The following is an 18,911-nucleotide window of genomic DNA, read 5'->3' on the forward strand; positions in this document are numbered from 1 at the left end:
GTGTACAAATTAGCTTTGTACACAATTGGTTTGTATTTACAAATCTGTGAGAAATTCAACATCACTTCTTGCTCATATACAATACACTATAAGACTCTAGACCTATATTGCATATTATTTTAATTTAAGCAGTGGTGGTCAAGATATAATTCATTTATTGAACCATATTAGTCACATTGCTTTCATTTAACTTTGTTTACAGGCAAATCTTTACAAAATAAATGCAAAATAAGTTTACTATTATATTTAATCAATGAAATCTAATTCTTTAAACAGTTGTCCATATTATGAATAAAAAGGTAAAAACCTGGAAATAGGTACCAAAGGAGGTATAGTTTAAACTGAATGTCCCAACAATAACCTTCAACTCTGAAATAAAAGAAAATACAAAGTGATATTGATAGATCTAGTCATGTTTTTCTGTCTTCATTGAGAGACAGCAGAGACATCAGCTTTACTGTTTCTTATAAACCAGTGAAAAAACACCTAATGGTCATTTCAATAAACATGCTGCTGGGACAGAAAATTGTTTTCAGGTAAATCTTAACTTATAAATGATGAACAGAACTGCTTTCATTCTTAGGATTTTTAAGGATATTGTGACATATTTAGAGGCCAGGTAGGTAGTCCTGTGCCATCAATGCCATGACTTCAGATAACGACAAACATCTCAGCACTTTGAGGAACATTCCCTTGTTTAGCTACTACATAATGTCTATGCCTACATCATACTGGTCCTGCTGTGCTGCCTGTAACCTCCATATAATGTTCCTAAAACACACAAAACACCAAACAAATTCTGTGTTGCAACATAAACCGTAATCTTCAAAGGATGTTTTCATAATCACAAACTGTATATTGAGGCTCTTTCAATTTTCCTTTGCTGCTGCTCAAATTACACCATAAAAATGTATTTTTCATGAAACTTCTATTCATAATCTTGGATGACAGCTGTACATATACGTGACCTTTTTCCATATTGGTAGAGAACAGAAGATGTTCCAATTAATTTGTCAGAAGAGAGAAGCTTCACATTATTCAAAGACACAGGCCATCATGTCCGAGAGCCATTTTTGTGGACATTGGATCACATTACTGAGTCATCAATCAAACGTGTATCCTTACCTTACCCAAATGTGTGCTTCTACTTGAAGTTCAGCATCATTACCATTTTCTGCCAACCTTAGCACCAAAATAACTAGCAACATTGTTAGTTAATGAGGTGTTGCAATCTATTTAAAGCTTTTTTCCAACAAATCTAATCGTTTTATTCCTCCCAGGGGTGGTTTACTTAACTCGGAATTTTGATTTCTTTTTCATGAACTAGAATTTGATGCCACAAACAAATTAAACATCAGGGACAAGGAAAACAGTATCTTATGGCACCTCTTGGCTCATTCACTTTTATTGTCAACTGAATGCACAAGTGGGATCCAAAAATCTTTTTCTTTCTTATAAGACCATTACAGTCACCAGCTGGTTGACCTACTTGTACTACCGCCAGCTGAACTGGGCTCTGTGCCAAAATATGTACTGAATGGGGTGTGTAGTAGTTAAAGGTTTGACTCCATGACTAGGAAGGCAGAAGGTAGTGGGGTGCTTGGGAGCTATTACCTTGCAACTGGAAAGTCCCAGATTCAAATCCCTTTACCTTGAATTGCTCCGATAAGAAATGACCTTCTGCATAAATGGGAAAGTCACAGTAGAAGTATCTTGGACAAAGGCATATGGTACATAAATAAAATGTACAATAAATAAAAAATAAAAGGCTTCTAGTTCAGTCCCGGAAAACGTGCTGATGCTATAGTACTGAGAAAAGAACTATAAACAATTAGCCTTTATATGCTACACAATTATTTAATTGAACTGATTTGAAAATATCCAACTGTCTATCTATCTATCCATGGTCAACAACAAAACTAATCACTAACAATCTATGTCACCTTCAATAAAAGCTTCAGCTAAATAATGAAAGTGTGAACAGTTATAATTTAACTAAGAGGCACAATTTCAGACAGACAGCTGCAATGCTCATGGCTTTACTTGTGGATAGACAAGTCCTTGCACTGAGATGCTAGGCCCATGTCATGCACCGCATAAGACAAGCAGAAACCTGCCCCCTCCCATACAGGGCATGGCTTCTTCTACACATCTATGTTGTCAGATAGCGTGTGCCCAGTCACAAGGAATTCAGAAATTTTGTTACTCTACAAGTTATAAAGATAGTGGTAAAGTTGAAAAGCCTTAGGTAAAACTTAAACTGATAAAATGAACGGATTTCTATCGAAAGGTATAATCATTATGAATGACTTTGTGTGATTTAAATTACATTTATCACTAATGACTACAAATAGTTCAGCAGAGAGTGGTTAGGAGAATTACAAAGAATCCTTTTTATTGTATGTACATATGTAGCCATTACAGTAACTTGATGGTTAGGTATTGTTAACATAATAATATTGATAATAATGTTTCTGCAGTGCCCCCGGATGGGAGTCCGACACGAATACGCGTTGCTGTTACGTCCGAACAAGGGCGAAAAGTAAAATGACCCCACGTGCAGAGTGTATTTATAAGTGCACAGTGCAACTGTAAAGTACCGGGTAGAAGTGAAACAATGAACATGAGACAAGGAGACCGTCACGTCCACGCCCACATCTCAAACGACAACACCTGACTGCTCCAGCAGCAGATTAACCGCTCACCCTTTAAAAGACCCTCCTCAGCTCCCATACCTTTGCGGAATCTCATCAGAGACAACTGCCTTTCCGTGTGACTCCTCGCTCATCTCCAGTTCTCAGTTCATGTTCTTTGGTTGTTGACCCTTCGTTTTGTTTCTCGACCACGTCCATGGATCTTCGTTCTGACCCTGATTGCCGATCGACCGGCCACCCGCCTGTCCCTGACATTGAGAACTTGCCTGATCCTCTGAATCTAGACAAACGACCCCGCACTTGGCTCCTTCTGTCCCAGCTCACCGTGACAGAGACACATAGTGTATTCGCACAAAGGTGAAAAGTGAAACATGAATCTGTGAGTAGGACTTGAACACGGATGGGTGACGAAATACTGGACTGGAACACTAGACTAGGACTGGAAAACAAGAGAGAAGAGTAGACAGGACGAGTACTCGGGACTAGAACATAAACACCTACAGAACAAACTGAGGAAACAGGGAACTAATGATCGCCAAGAGAGCACAATAGAAACGCTGATGAAGAATCTGCAATCTATCCTCTGCTGCTTGCTCCTTTTATAGCTCAGTAACTACAAGATTGTAAACAGGTGCATGGGTCTGGGCTAGTGGCAGTGAATGGCCCCTCCTCTGGCCCATAGGGGTATTATCCTTATGGGTCGTGACAGTACCCCCCCCATCACAGGAGTGGCTCCAGCCGCTCAATGCCAATGGGCAGGTAGCCACCCCCTTCGTCGTGGACCCGACCAGTCCAGATGAGACCTGTGAAAGTCCACAATGAGAGTCGGGTCTAATATGTCACTTGCCAGCACCCAGGATTGCTCCTCAGAGCCACAGCCCTCCCAGTCAACCAGATAGTACAGTGTGCCTCTGTGCCGTTTGAAGTCCAGGAGGGCCCTGACAGAGTAGGCAGGGGAACCGTCTACGTCCAGGGATGGAGGATGGGAGACTGCCGGACTCTGCAGGGTGGAAACACAGTGGGGCTTGAGGTGTGAGACATGAAACATCAGGCAGATACGGTAATGAGGTTGTAACTGTGAGTGGCAAGAATCCAAGTTGATCCTTTTCAGTATCCTGAAGGGGTCGATGAAGTTGGGGGTTAATTTCCTTGAGGGCAGATGCAGTTTGATGTCCCGTGTAGACAGCCACACTCTTTGCCCCAGTTGGTACAACACCGTCCTGTGCCTTCTGTTGGCCTTCTCCTTTTGGGAGGACACCATCTCCTGGAGTCGGGCATGTGCAGACTCCCACACCAATTCACTCCTCTTGTACTAGTCCTCTACAGCTGGCACCTCGTTGGTTTCTGCCGTCCCTGGGAACAATGGAAGTTGGTAACCTAGCACATACTGAAAAGGGGTTAGGTTAGTTGATGAATGCACCGGGAAGTTTTGGGCATACTCTGCCCAGGAGAGGAATCTGTTCCAATCGGTTTCGCTCTGGCTACAGTAGCTCCGCAGGTAACGCCCAATCTCCTGGTTGAGGCACTCCACTTGCCCGTTGGATTGCAGATGATAGCCAGAGAAGAGGGTGACAGACTTCCAAGTGGGAAAAGAAGGCCTTCCAGACTCTCGAGGTGAACTGGGGTCCTCTGTCTGAGACGACATCCTCTTGTATGCCGTACAATCGGAAGATGTGTTGGAACAACAATTCTGCAGTCTCCAGGACTGTGGGCAGACCTTTCAATGGGACAAGTCAACAGGCTTTAGAAAAGCGATCAATCACCACCAGTATTGCAGTGTTCCCATCTGAACTAGGTAGGTCAGTAATGAAGTCAACTGCTACACGTGTCTGCAGCTATGTCTCTTTCTCCTAATGTAATGCACAAATTTGTATTTTCGCTGAGATGTACGTCACTTTGGAGAAAAGCATCTACTAAATTAATAAATGTAAATGTATAAGGAACCATGGACGATTTGGGACTGGCAGCAGTTCAAGGAGCCCCACCGGAAGCTGTTGTGGAACCTTGACCTAGGCACATGTGATACAACCAAGGACAAAGTCTCTCACGTCCTGCTTCATGGACAGCCACCAGAACTGTTCATAGAGGAGTTTAAATGTTCAGTTGATTCCAGGGTGCCCTACACTGGGACCATCGTGGGTCCAGTGTAAAAGCTTGGATCGGACTGTGGAAGGGACATATTCCTTGTCTTGTGGCTTCTTGCTGGGATCGGGTTCCTGGAGTTGGGCCGCTTTGATGTCGTCCAACAAAGCCCATTGGATGGGAGCTACAATCTATGCAGGTGACAGGTTGGTGTCCAGTGGCGTGAGTCTAGGCGAAACCTCAAACAACTGGGAGAGAGCATCAGCCTTGTCGTTCTTGGAACCAAGGCGATAAGTCATCGTAAAGCGGAACCTGGTGAAGAAAATGGCCTATGGTCGCTCAACACTAGAAATGGATGAGTGGCACCCTCTAACCAATGCCTCCACTCTTTTAAGGCTAACTTTATGGCTAAGAGCTCCCCATTTCCAACATCGTAATTCCTTTCTGTGGGTGACAATTTGTGTGAAAAACAGGCACATGGATAGAGCTTAAGGGGATTTTCCTGATGCTGTGAGAGCACTGCCCCTACCCCAATTTCCGATGCATCAACTTCTACAACAAACAGCAACTTGGGATCAGGGTGCTTCAAGATTGGGGCAGAGGTAAAACACTTCTTCAGGTCTTCAAAGGCCTGAATAGCTTCAGGAGTCCAAGTCAGTCACCTGGGTGTTCTTTGTAACAGCGCTGTTAAAGCGGCTGCAACAGAACTAAAGCTCCTTATGACATGCCTGTAGAAATTCAAAAACCCTAGGAACCTTTTCAGGTCTTTGGCTGCGGCCAGGACAGGACTGCCAAGACCTTCTGTGGGTCCATAGTAACCCCACTGGCTGTAAGGACAAAACCCAGGAAGTCCACAGATTCAATATGGAACTGGCACTTCTCTCCCTTCACATACAGCTTATGTGCTGCCAGCTTTTGTAAAATCTCCCTTACATGTGCTACATGCTCATCATAAGACTGAGAAAATATCAGGATATTGTCTAAATAAACCAATACTGATCGATTAATCATCTCTGAGTGCCTCGTTAACAAATGCCTGGAATACTGAGGGCGCACTGGCCAGGCCAAAAGGCATGACCAAATATTCATAATGGCCCAGGGTGGTGCTAAAAGCAGTCTCCCACTCATCCCCCTCCTGAAAACAGATCAAATTGTACGCGCTCCCGATGTCCATTTTTGTGAATATCTGAGCTCCCAAGACCTGTTCGACGACAGCGATAATAAGGGATAAGGGGTGAGGATACTTAACGGTAACTGCATTTAGCCCCCGTCTTTCATTTTCACAAAGAAAAAGCCAACGGGTGCTGGAGAAGTGGATGGGCGAAGGATCCCTGCTTCTAGCGCCTTGGCTATATAAGCCTCCTTGGCCTCATGTTCTGGTTTGAAGAAGGGATAAACCCTTCCCCTAGGGGGCATTGTACCAGGCAGAAGGTCTATGGTGCAATCCCAAGGCCTATGAGGGGGCAGTTCAGCAGCCTTGCATTTGCTAAACACCTCCGCTAGGTCTGCACACTCCCAGGTATCTGCAGGGGCATATCTGCATTAGGACTCTCTATGGATGTGGTACTACAAGGTACATTCAGAAAGTGTTCTGTACACTGATTTCCCTAAGAAAGCACCTCACTGGTACTCCAAGAAAGGACAGGTTGATGGGTGACTAACCGAGGATACCCCAGAACAATGGGGTTGAAGGGGGATTTGACCAAATAAAACCAGATCTGTTCCGTATGGGACGGCCCCACCCACAGGTTCCATATGGTGTTTCACCCACCCGGACCCAATTGGCCCTCCATCTATAGCACTAATACCCAAGGGTTTTGAGCATGGAGTACAGGGCAAACCCCAAGACTCAGCGATATCGCTATCTATGAAGTTCCCAGCAGCACCACTGTCCACCAGAGCTTTCACCTCACGCGTCTGCGAGGCCCATGACACTGTAGCCGGCAATAATAACTGGGAGGCACTGTGAGAGAAACCACTCAACAGCACATTGGGTCGTCGGGATCCACCGGATGGTCGCACTGGACAGGAGACCTGAATATGGTCTGCAGTTCCGCAGTAAAAACACAGATTCTGCGGGAAACAGCACCTTCTCTCTTCCTCTGTCAAACGTCTTTTATGGCGCTAAACCGCTGCCTGTTCTGTGCGTGGCTCATCAAGCAAAACGCAGCTCATATAGAAGCGTATTTTTGCCTGCTCTCTGTCACGCTGGGCTGCCTGATGTTCAGTGCTGGGAAATGAGGGGGAAGGAGGTGCTTCCATGCGCACTTGTGAACCGACCAGACTGACATCGGGAAAACGGAGTCTGGTGTGTATCAGTCATGTTAACACTAACAAGGACATGGTGAGTCTGAGAAGTTTGTTTCGGCGCACAATGTTTGAGGTTCTACGTTCACTTTGACCGTCTCTGCAAGCTCACGTAATACTGCTGATGTCATGTAGAAGGCAGATTCTTCTGTAGCATCCGGACGGGAGTCCAACATAGACGCGCGTTGCTGCTACGTCCGAACAAGGACGAAAAGTAAAATGACCCCATGTGCAGAGTGTATTTATAAGTGCACAGCGCAAACTGTAAAGTACCAGGTAGAGGTGAAACAATGAACATGGGACAAGGAGACACATAGTGTATTCGCACAAAGGTGAAAAGTGAAATGTGAATCTGTGAGTAGGACTTGAACATGGAGGTGTGATGAAATACCGGACTGGAACACTGGACCAGAACTGGAGAACAAGAGGCAGGAGTAGACAGGGCGGGAACATAAACACCCATGGTGCCACAATCTATCCTCCACCGTTTGCTCCTTTTACACCTCAGCAACTACTAAATTGTGAACAGGTGCAGGGGTCTGGGCTAGTGGCACTGAGTGGTGCCTCCTCTGGCCCGTAGGGCTATTATCCCTGTGGGTCGTGACAGTTTGTGTATCGCATTTAAAACAAACTTCTCAAAGCGTTTTACGATAAAGAAGACTATATGGATTACAACTCCAACAAATTTACAATACCAGCATTTTTAAAAAGTTGTAAGAATAAGAGAGGAACAGAATAAAGCAAGACAAAAAAAACTAAACAAAACAACAGCACTTAAAAGTTACAACAATAGAAGAACTACAGAATCCATCCATTATGAATGACGACTTGCTCAGTGTTGTGGTCCGGACCACGCGTGGAAAGATAGGGATGAGGCAAACATGGTAGACCCCAGTATACAAGACACCTGTCCATCACAGAGCAGGCGTGCACACACACGTCAATCAATATAGAGTTGCCAGCTCACCTGAAACATGTCTTTGGACTCTAGAGGGAAACCCAAGTGCCTGGAGGAAACCCATGTGAACATGGGAAGAAAATACAAACTCCACTCACAATGAGCCAAATTCAAATGTATGTATATACCCACAGCAAAATATCTGTGAGGTACTCTGTGTCTTGCTGTGCCTCCCATGAAAGACAGAATAAAAAACAAAATAAAAAACAGTAAGAAATAATATCAGATAAATCCTAATATGGAAAGGGGGAAAGGAGCAGGCAAATGTGTCATCATAAGAAATTTTGAACATGAGGGTTTTAAGCCTGGATTTGAAAGTGTACAGAGTAGTTCTGATATTGTTTACTTAGTTTTGAACAAGGCTTTCTTCATCCTTAAAAGATAAGGCAGGAAATTTGGACTCAGGGAACAGAGTAAGCCTCTAGTGGCTCAGGAATACACAATCCAACCATCCAATTTCAATTTAGCATTGGGTGCAAGGCTGAGGGGGGTACATCCTGGACAGAATAGCAGATCATTGCAGGGTAACCACACACACAATGGACAATTCATCATCACCTGAACTTCATGTCTTTAGACTGTGGGAAGGCAGTAGGTAGTGCGGTGGTTAGGATCTATTAGCATGAAACTGGAAAGTCTCGGAATCAAATCCCTTTACACTGAATCGCTCTAATAAGAAATGACCTTTTGCATAAATGAGAAAGTCACAGTGATGACTGCATCTCTTCTGACCATGGGAAGAAATCTACGTAGATACAGGGAGAACATGCAAACTCCACATAGACTGAGCAGGGATCAAACTCACATTCTTTTGCATCACACAGCCACTGCAAGGCAGCAACATTATTTGTTGCGCCACCATGTTTCCCTCAGAATGCATGATCTATTTTTACATTAATGATAATGAGAATTCGCTTCACAAGAAAGATCTTCAAGATTGAATTACACATATGAGGGAGGATCCTGTATTCTTAAAGCTTTTGTCAAAATGAGGTTATAATTAGTGTAGTGTGACTTATCTTCTACCTTAAGTAAAAATATAAATAACCTCCTGTGAGCTGGAACCAGTGTCAAAATAAGGAATGATGGCTCAATTTACTTATTGACCTGGATGTAAACAGTGGACCAAAAGAGAATGAATCGCTCTTAATGAACGCATCTGAATGGAACAAAGATATTGGTCACATTGAAACAATAGCGCTGCTTGTTATGCATTACACATATAACTGCATGACATGATCACATAATATCCTATCAGAAAACAAATGTATTAGTGTATTATGAAACTATTATGTAAATATATGCAAATGAATGAATTTTTCAGCATTCTCTACGTTTCGATACTTCAGTGAGAACTAATTGCCATTGTCTTGCAATCTGAAGTTTGTTGGCTTGTATCCCATTCCTCCTCCAGAACCCTTGAGCAAGGAAGTTAGCCTGAATTGCTCCAGTAATACCATGCACACAAAATTGACAAGTATGTCAAAGTACTCCTGTATAATAACCTAACATTGTAAGTTGTTTTGAAAAAACATGTCAGCTAAACAATGAAATAATAATAATGTTTCCCATCATTTTGTGTTTCTCCAGATGACACATCAGCAGCACTGAGTATGAATCATAAGGATGGTTTTACAGCTCTGCTCTTTACAGACAAATTTTATCTGGGTGAAATTTTGGGTGTGCAGTTGTGAATCTACAATACCATCAAGGATAAATACTGCTGCATTAGAATCAACCGCTTGTGTGGTTTTCATGGAAAGGGAGGTACAGAAGTGGTCTCTTAAATCACTTGGTCATCATTGGATCTTTGGGTAAGTGGAAAAAAGAACTGAGAGCAAAAATCTTCAAAAACAGTTTGGTTTCACTCTTTCCATTATCATGTTTTATTTCTCTAATTATTCTTTATGTGGCTGACATCTTCGTCCAAGGCAACTTAAACCATTGGACAAGTAGCTTTACGCAGTCTTTCCCATTTATACAGTACTGCATCCTGATTGTATCACTGTATCTTGCTCAATCGTTCTTCAGCAGGAGCAAGTGTTGAACTGGGGTCCTTCAGATTGCAAGACAACAGCCCGAGCCAAAACACATTTATTTACTTAGCTGATGCTTCTCTGGAAAGCAATTTACAAAGTTGAGATACTTAAGATTATTCAATAATTTAGATTGTTGGGTCATTTTTATTGAGGCAATTTAGGTTAAGCACTTGGCTCAGTGGTATCATAGTGGGAGGTGGGATATTAATTCAGGCCCCCCAAATGCAGGACGGCAGCTCTAACGGCACTACCTGCTACCCTATGTTTAAAGCAAGCCCTATGACTTAATGAGGAAAGTAATTAGACTAAGTAATTCATTTACAGTGAACAACTGTGACATTTTTCTCAGAGTTCGCAAGCTGAGTAAGTGATACTGTGAGATTAATTTTGCCCTGGGAGAGTACATCCGCGGTTCTCATAAAGTCCCTACCCTCTTACTCTCCCTGATTTAATGAAAAGCAAATCATCATTAAGAGTATTTTCCAGTGTAACATTTTGGCTCTACTGAACACCAGAGAGCCCTAAATTTCAGTCACAGAAAGCACTTTCCACTTACGGCTCCTCCACTTGGTAGTCAAATCTGGGCTGGCTCATACACTGTACATCATTACCTGTTTGATCACAACCTAAGAAGATTTCTCAGATTGAGAAGGAGAGTAGAACTGCACAGACAGTGACTAATGAACCATTAGCTTGTGGTCCAGGAAATGCAATCCTTTATGGCACTTAAAACCACAAGTCATACAGCACATGATGAAACCCTACAGCTCAAGAGTAATGATCAGCATGTCTAACACACTGACAGTGATGACCATAACACATTAAGAGATCGTATTTTTTATTGTCCAGTCTATATTTAACTTCTCAAGCATTCAACAGAGCCTGTTTTCTGCAAAGTATAATAAGGAATGTTAAATCAACTATGAACATTTCTCCATGTGACTGCTGCTCTCTTTGAGGCCAAGTTCTCCTGTCATTTTGTACAATTCTTGTCTCTCTCATGACACCTTCAGATAAATCTGCTGCGTAGGTTGCCTCCTCCTTTCCTCACTTCTCTCATGCCAGTCCACTGATCATCCCCTTTTACTGGCAATCTGAATGGTGCTTGAAATAACTTGCAGCATCTCTTTCCTGCTTAGTAGGGTTTCACAACACTAGACCGGCAGACAGCACCTTCTGTTGCACTGTTTATTGTGTTTTCAAATATCAAGATGTCTCTTAAGCTCTTCAGCAGTGAAGTCAACTCTCTCAGTAGGAAGCCTGCTTCTTTCTTCTTTGCCTAACAGCTTAAATGCAGAGGTGAAACGTATACCTTTTCAAAATTTATACACATTTGAATTTTCTCTGTTCCTAGATTTTTCCACATTTCCTTTAACACATCACTGTATCTTCCTTTTATTTTTCTCCACGTAGTTTTCCACAACCTGTTTTCCCCCTGAACATCTAACGGTGTGCAAACATATCGCATAACAGTAAGATCTTAACACACGCCAACTTTAGAAAAACATAAAATAGTCCGGTTTGTCCCAATTTAAATATCTTCTACTGATAGATTAAGAGAATTCGGATTGCAAAAATTCACATAATTATGTCCTACTTTCAAACTTGAAGCTGATTGTTGTGGATTTGAGGTTATAGCAGTTGAAGAAATTCACTCACTCTGATGCTATGTAATTAAGACTAACATGGCATTAGTCCCTTTGTTGGGTATTCATGGCAATATTTGGTTTCAATAGCTCACCATACCCGATTGACCTAAAAACTACATGGCTGTAAAGGTGGGCAATTAGAGATTAATGCTGTGGAACCACCTGGGTACTTGGAGAGGCTCAGACAGGGATGGGCAGCCATGCAGATCAGCAGCTGGAATGCCGTAGTCACAAAACCACCCCAGAACTCAGGCAGGCTTAAAGCACGCAATCACGTTGGACCAAAGGAGTCCATCAGCCTACAGACCCCAAAGGTATGGAGCTAGACATGAAGTTCACAGGGAGGAGGCATGTCACTGGACAAGCAGATATAATTTGATTAGTACTGAAGAAATCCCAAATACAATTTCTAGCAAATAAAGCATCACCCAGACTGAATAAACTCTTTTAATGACACCTGAGTTGATAACATGTGAATTGTGCTTGTGCAACTGGTGTTTTTTTCTCAGCAAAATAAAACATGTGATTATACTGGTGCTACATAGATACAGTAGAACAAATGTGCGGAGCACAGTAAACGGTACTGAAGACCCTGTCAAAAGTAAACTAATGATTCAGTCATTAAGTACATATAGAAAACGATTTCAGCGATACTTTCTGTATACTTCTGTGTAAAACCATGTTACACAACAGAAATATAACTTCTCATATTTGTACATGTTTCAGCCAACCACTACGTCAACAACGATAATATTAAGGCCCACTTCCCGCTACTCCAGGGACAATCAGTCAAGAAAAGCATTTAAGGCAGTTGGTCTGGAGACTGCAAGAAGAGTGTGAGACCAGACACAGAAATAACAGGGAGCAAAGAAATGAATACTGTGCAGGATTTTGGTTACAGCTGACAATATTTCTGTTGCTTTTTTATTTACCCTTTAAAGTTATTTTCTCTCTTGTTTAGATTCTGCCTTTTTCGTGAAAGCTTTTTGTTGAAGAAACCTGCTGTTTGAGGTCTCACACACTACACTCATCCACAACTGTGATTACTATTGTTATTTAAACATTACTGTTATATAAATATTGATACGTTTCTATAGGCGGCCCTTTTACTGACTTAATTTATGGTAAATGTCAAGGGTGCAGTAGGAAGGCAGTGGCTGGGACATGAGTCCTAGAAATCCTTTTGCTTTTAACATGCTTCCTATCTGTGAAACAACTTGGTTTTTACTCAACCTTCAATTCAGTGATCTATCTAAACATAGATAAATCAGATTGACTGAAGAGCAAAAGCTGTAGTTGCTGTAGAGATTATTTCCATTTGTTTTCATTTATATAACTGATATATGAAAAGGCACGAAATGAGACATTAGGGAATGGCTTTGTGCCGAATTTCTGTCTGTTGTCGACGTTACCACTCACTAGGGTTTTACCTAACTGTTCACAAAACCAGTGGCGTAAAAACTTCTCAGGTACTGGGAACACCAAGAATGCTTCCAGCAGTACTCTGAGGACTTAAACACCAACATTGTGAGACATAGGGTTGCTGAACATTGAGGTTCCCCCCTCCTCATGCTTATTAATAAAACATTACATTCTGTTCATTCTCTGTAAAATTGCTTGCCAAAGTGGACTGAAAAAATTAAATCAGCACCAGCTACCTGTCACCTTGATTAACCTGTCTTTGCATCCAGTCTATGTTTCCAAGAATCCTCAGCTGATCTATTCAGAAATATTCCTCTAGAAACACCATTTCTCAACTATGATGACGTAGGTCGGCTTTATGTAATAGAGAAGTGGTCACTGGGATCAAATAAATTAATGAATAAATACTGAAATAAATTAAAATAAAAAAATAAGTAGTATTCTGACATCAAATGATTTGCAGCTTCCACTTTCCCTGTCCTTAACTCATTTACTGTGAACCTATAGCCAGACAGCTGGCTAGTACTACTGCCTTTGGACCCAAAGGTCTCAGGTTCGAATCTCATCTCCGGCTGTAGTACCTGTGAGCAAGGTACTTTTGCGCCAGTAAAATTACCCATCTGTATAAATAGCTAAATAACTAGGTAGCTTCACACTGTAAGTCTCTCTGGAGAAAAGTGTCAGCTAAATGAATCAATATAATAGTAAGAATACACGTGCAGATAGGAATTAGAGGACCAAATCAAATGCTCTGTTCGGTTACTTTATGTTTTAACCTTTCGCTTTGTACCGAAATGCATTAAACACTAAGTCTTAGCGGACACAGTGAGACAATGCAGGCAAATTCATGCCAGACATGTTACTAATAGGTTATTACTTCAGACAGTCACGTTTTCCCCCCCCCACATAAGATAGTGATTATATAAACCGCTGAAAACGCTATCGACAGAATGATTATTAATTATTAGTAATAATCATGCGGAGAACCAAAAAAAAAAAAACCTGCTGCCTTCGGAGATGTAAAAATAACCACCCAGTCAAATCACTGCATAATCCGTGAGAAAAAAAATAAAAATGAACACCTACATTTGTCTTTTTGCCTTTACCCCCTCGCAAGAAACCAGAGCACCCGCAACAGTCATTTCTGTTCAAGTTTACTTCCTGACCCGTTTCCCAGGTAAGTAGTTCAGTTTTTCACTGACTGGTCGCAGGTTCAGGGCCTCGTTCCAGTTATTGCGGGAATCCTGCAATCAGTGTTCACACGCTCGTCTCATCGATCACGATTTTTGGGCTCGCAAATCTGTGCAGACCTTCCCCTTCACACACTGAATTCTGCGCGGCATCAGTCGCAGAGAAATATCTATCCATGAGCTTGCAGGGACAGAGCAGAGCGCTCAGCGGGACAAAGAGACGCTGACCGACAGTTAGTTCACTTGGAGCGAGCAGGACGTGTGTGCGCGCCCGCAGCCCAGTGCGCGCTCCCGCGGCCGTGGACGAGCCAAGGTGATCACACAGCTGACCCGAATCATGCGCTTCACTACAGGGAACAAGAATCCCTTTGAGGGAAAGAAAAACCATCCCAAACATCCCGTCATCTTACAATGAAGGAAATCTGGTTTTAAAAAAAAAAAAAAAAAAAAAAAAGCACACCGCAGTTTTTGCAAGAACTTGAAGTACAGCCTTTGCAAACAAATTATAGAAAAGGTAAAATAGTAAGTGCTTTATTCATTTTAATTGCGAGGTGGAATAACTGTAAAGACCCCTAAGATCTTAGTCCTATCTATGTATGATGGCACATACAATTATTTACACTACAGTTTTTCATATAGTACAGGGGGAACTATGAGATGTCTAGCCGGGGGTGTGTGTGTGTGTGTGTGTGTGTGTGCGCACAAAGTTAATCTTTCCCTCACTGCGACAGTTATTTATTTTAGGACTTCATGAGCAAAGTTTTCACATTTTAAATGATTTGCAAGCTTAGCTGGAAATTCTAAAATTTGTACCAAGCCGGCTCGTATTCGCAAAACAAACGCAACACTTTTTTTATACACACCAAACTCTACCTGTAGTGCATCTTTATCACACGCTTCACTTGTCGTCGCGCGACAAACACTGACGGAACCGGAGCGCCAGTCACTGGTGTGTCCTTTAACTTCACTTTCGGGTGCATGATGAGAGGAAAGGAGCAGAGCAAGGGCCGTTCATTCATTTTAACGTGTCGCCCGCAGAAGTGTTACTGCGGCCAACGCGCATTTGTGCCTGTGGAGAGTTTTGACATGATATTTAGACGCGTAGTTTGTTCGTGAAAAACGCGAAGCTCAGGTGTCAGGTGATGCCGAGCGGAGTCTTACCTGAAAATGGCATCTTCCCGCGGTCATTGGAGACACGTCGCCAGAACCTGTACGAAAAGGCAACTCTGCTCAAAAAAAATCTGCGCTTTTTATGTCACTAAAATACCCCTAAAGCCGGAAAGGAATTTGGAAGAACTACGAAACCTTCTTCCATGTCAAGCGCTTCGGGCTGAACTCAGAGGAAGGCGGCAGAGCGTTAAATATGAGCAAGAGAAGAAGAGCTGAGGAAAACATGCAGCGCTTCCACTTTACTTCTGCGCGTGGAAAATCGTGGCTTTCGAGGCTCTGTGACATTCATATTAAAGTGAAATTTAAAAAAAAAAAAAAAGCGCAACATTCCACGGGACTGCGAGGCTACAAATCACCGTCAAATCCCTTAAAAGCCTCGTTCCTCCATCCTCCTCCCCGTCTCTCTCTCTCTCACTCACTTACTTACTCACTCACTCTCCCCTCTCTCTGTACAAGTCCCACTGCTGCGCTAATGGCCACCGAGATTGGGATTAAAAGTGTGTGTGTTTGAGAGAGAGAGACACGTTTTAGATTAACATATGACGCAGTATTGTTCTTTACTGGACGCTTCTCTCTTTACTCCTGCTGGTGTGTGATGTCTGTGTGTGTCGCAGCAAGGACACGCTGTGTTTGCGCTACAACGCTCGTCTTATGAGTTATATGAGTTATTAAATATCATCACTTTTTGAAACCATCCATCCATCCATCCATCCATCCATCCAATTTCAATAGCCGCTTAGTACTGATCAAGGGTTGCGGTGGTCCGGAGCCTATCCCAAAAGCACTGGGCGCAAGGGTGAGGGGGTACATCCAGGACAGGACACAAGTTCAACGCAGGGTAGCCACACGTACACAATCACTCATCCATTCACACACTGCGGGTAATTTAGAGTCATCAAATCACCTGAACTGTACCTCTTTGGACTGTGGGAGGAAACCAGAGCGCTGGAGGAAAACATTTTGAAATCCTGTACTATATCTAAAATTTGACTTTGACATCTATAAAGGAACTGACTGAATAATTGTTATTGATGTGAATGAATAAATAAATACAAAAACAAAATAAAATAAACTAAGCAGTTTTCTGACATCAGACAATTTGCAGCTTCCAGTTTCCCTGTCCATAACTCATTTACTGTCAACATACAGATAGGGGGACAGTTGGTAGCATAGTGGTTCGAGCTGGTTAGAACTACTGCCTTTGGACCCAAAGGTCTCAGGTTCAGCTTGACTTTACTAATGATGAAACAAAATGGACTTCTGTCAAACAATGTTTTCATGGCAAAAGTTGTTCATTATTATCTGCTGTTAATATAATTGGCAAAAGAACTTGAAATTGTTTTAAAATTGAAACTTGAACTTTGCATGTTTACACTGAAAATTTTGGACAGTGGTCTTTAGTTGGTGGTGCAGCTGCTGTCTCGCAGTACCTGGGTGGTACGAGACTGAACGTCCCTGCTCGGTCTGTGTGGAGTTTGCATGTTCTTCCCCTGACCGAGTGGGTTTCCTCTGGGTGCTCTGGTTTCCTCCCAGTGTCCATAGACATGATGTGCAGGTGAATTGGAATTCTCCATAGTGTGAGTGACTGCATGTGTGGCTACCCTGCGATGGACCGGCATCCCACTCACAGTATAACTCCCCCCCCGCCTTGTGCCCCATGATTCTTGAGATAGGCTCCAGTTCACTGCAGCCCTGATCAGCACAAGCAGTTATTGAAAATGGATTGATGTTTTTTACTTGTCTTGGTGGTGAAGCGTTTTCACCTGTTTGTGAAATGCATATGTGACATCATCCTGGAATTTTTTTTCAGAAGTTCAGCATTCTGTCTGGTTAGCTTTGGTCCCTGTGTTTTCTATTAACTCGGACATTCTCCGCTGAGTTCCAGAGTTACGGTGTACAGCTATTGTTACCTACAAGGAGTACTGAAATAGAAAGTAGGTAAGGTAAAACAGTATAATGGGTGGCATGATGGCACAGCAAGTAGTGCTGCTGTCTCAAAGCAAATGGGTGGTGCGAGAGGATGGGGGTTTGATTCCCCACTCAGTCTGTGTGGGTTTCCTCTGGGTGCTCTGGTTTCCTCCCACAGTCCAAAGACATGCTGTTCAGGTTCACCCATAGTGTGTGAGTCACAGAAAGAGTGTGTTCCATTGATGTATGGATGAGTGGACCCATTGTAAGTAGTGTATCTAGCAGTGCAAGTCACTTTCGTGAGTAAGGTGTTGTAGCATGCCGGGGCGGGCTAAGGGCCAGCCGGGAGGGGGGGGTCACAGCACCGGAGTCTAATCAGGTCCTCTATTTCTTCCCAAGGGCAGACCAGTGAGAGGGAGAGCATGGAGCCTGGACCCCGGAGACGAAGCTGGAGGCCCAGGAAGCACGAGCGAGAACACACAGCCCCCGATCCCACACCCGGAGCACCATCCCCCGACACCAGTTCCCTGTGCCCCCTTTTTCCCCCTTGTCCCTCTGTCCCCTGACCTGTCTACCCATAAATAAAACCCCGTAACGGGCACCGCACATGACCGTCTCGGCCTCCCTTCTGTTACAGGCGTGTAGGCTGATAGCAGTACATAATGTTCATTGGAAGTCACACACACACTGTCTGAACCGCTTGTCCCATTCGGGGGTGCGGGGAGCCGGAGCCTAACCCGGCAACACAGGGCGTGAGGGGGAGGGGACACACCCAGGACAGGACGCCAGTCCGTCACAAGGCACCCCAAGTGGGACTCGAACCCCAGATCCACTGGAGAGCAGGACCCAGTCCAACCCACTGCACCACCACACCCCCCTCATTGGAAGTCACTTTGGAAAAAAGTGTCTGCTAAAATAAGTAAATATAAAACGAACAGTAACAATGATATGCAATACATAGAGCCATTCCAGCATTTTGCTAGAAAAATGAACAATCCTTCTGTAGTGTGAGGCCCAGAAATCACAAACTGCCAGGTAGGTGATTGAGAGTGCTTGGGGGGGTCACTTCCCCTCGTTTCTGTCAACAACACCTGCAGTAAGCTCTCGGTGGAACTGGGTGAATAATGCCGACAACCAGCAACACCTGAATTGGGGAAAAGGGGGAAATTTAAAAAAAAAAAAAAAAAAATCATTCAAAATGAAAAGGGTCCACCTTATACTTGCCTTCAGACAGAAGCACGTCGATAAGACTTGAGCCCCAGAGACACCCCGCATAAGCGGTGCTGTATTTTAAAGCAACAGAGAAAGTTTGTTATACTGGACTCATTAAAGTTTAATGAGGTCTGGGAACGCTTTGCGATTTTAACAGGATCATCAGTCTTGCGCGCTGCTTGATTAAGTCACAATGGTCAATTTTGTTGTATATTTTCTAGGCGTCTCAAAGTGTTTACCGAATCTGCATTTATTCTCTTTAAACGCGAGCCTTCTATGGTGAGGAAATAGTGTTTTTTTTTCCAGCTTTGACAAACAAA

The 18,911-nt window shown here is 43.1% G+C and overlaps 1 protein-coding gene across 1 annotated transcript in view; it reads right to left on the reverse strand.

Moving 5' to 3' along the window:
* Positions 1-15,738, reverse strand: part of grm6a (glutamate receptor, metabotropic 6a) — a 65,163-nt gene extending 49,425 nt beyond the window's left edge. Inside the window, exon 1 of the mRNA XM_018753029.2 lies at positions 15,463-15,738. The gene's annotated coding sequence lies outside the window, so the exon portion shown is untranslated. The remainder of the gene's footprint in view (positions 1-15,462) is intronic.
* Between the last annotated feature and the right edge of the window lie 3,173 nt (positions 15,739-18,911).

The sequence above is a fragment of the Scleropages formosus genome, chromosome 1, assembly GCF_900964775.1.
Source record: "Scleropages formosus chromosome 1, fSclFor1.1, whole genome shotgun sequence".
Taxonomy (NCBI): domain Eukaryota; kingdom Metazoa; phylum Chordata; class Actinopteri; order Osteoglossiformes; family Osteoglossidae; genus Scleropages; species Scleropages formosus.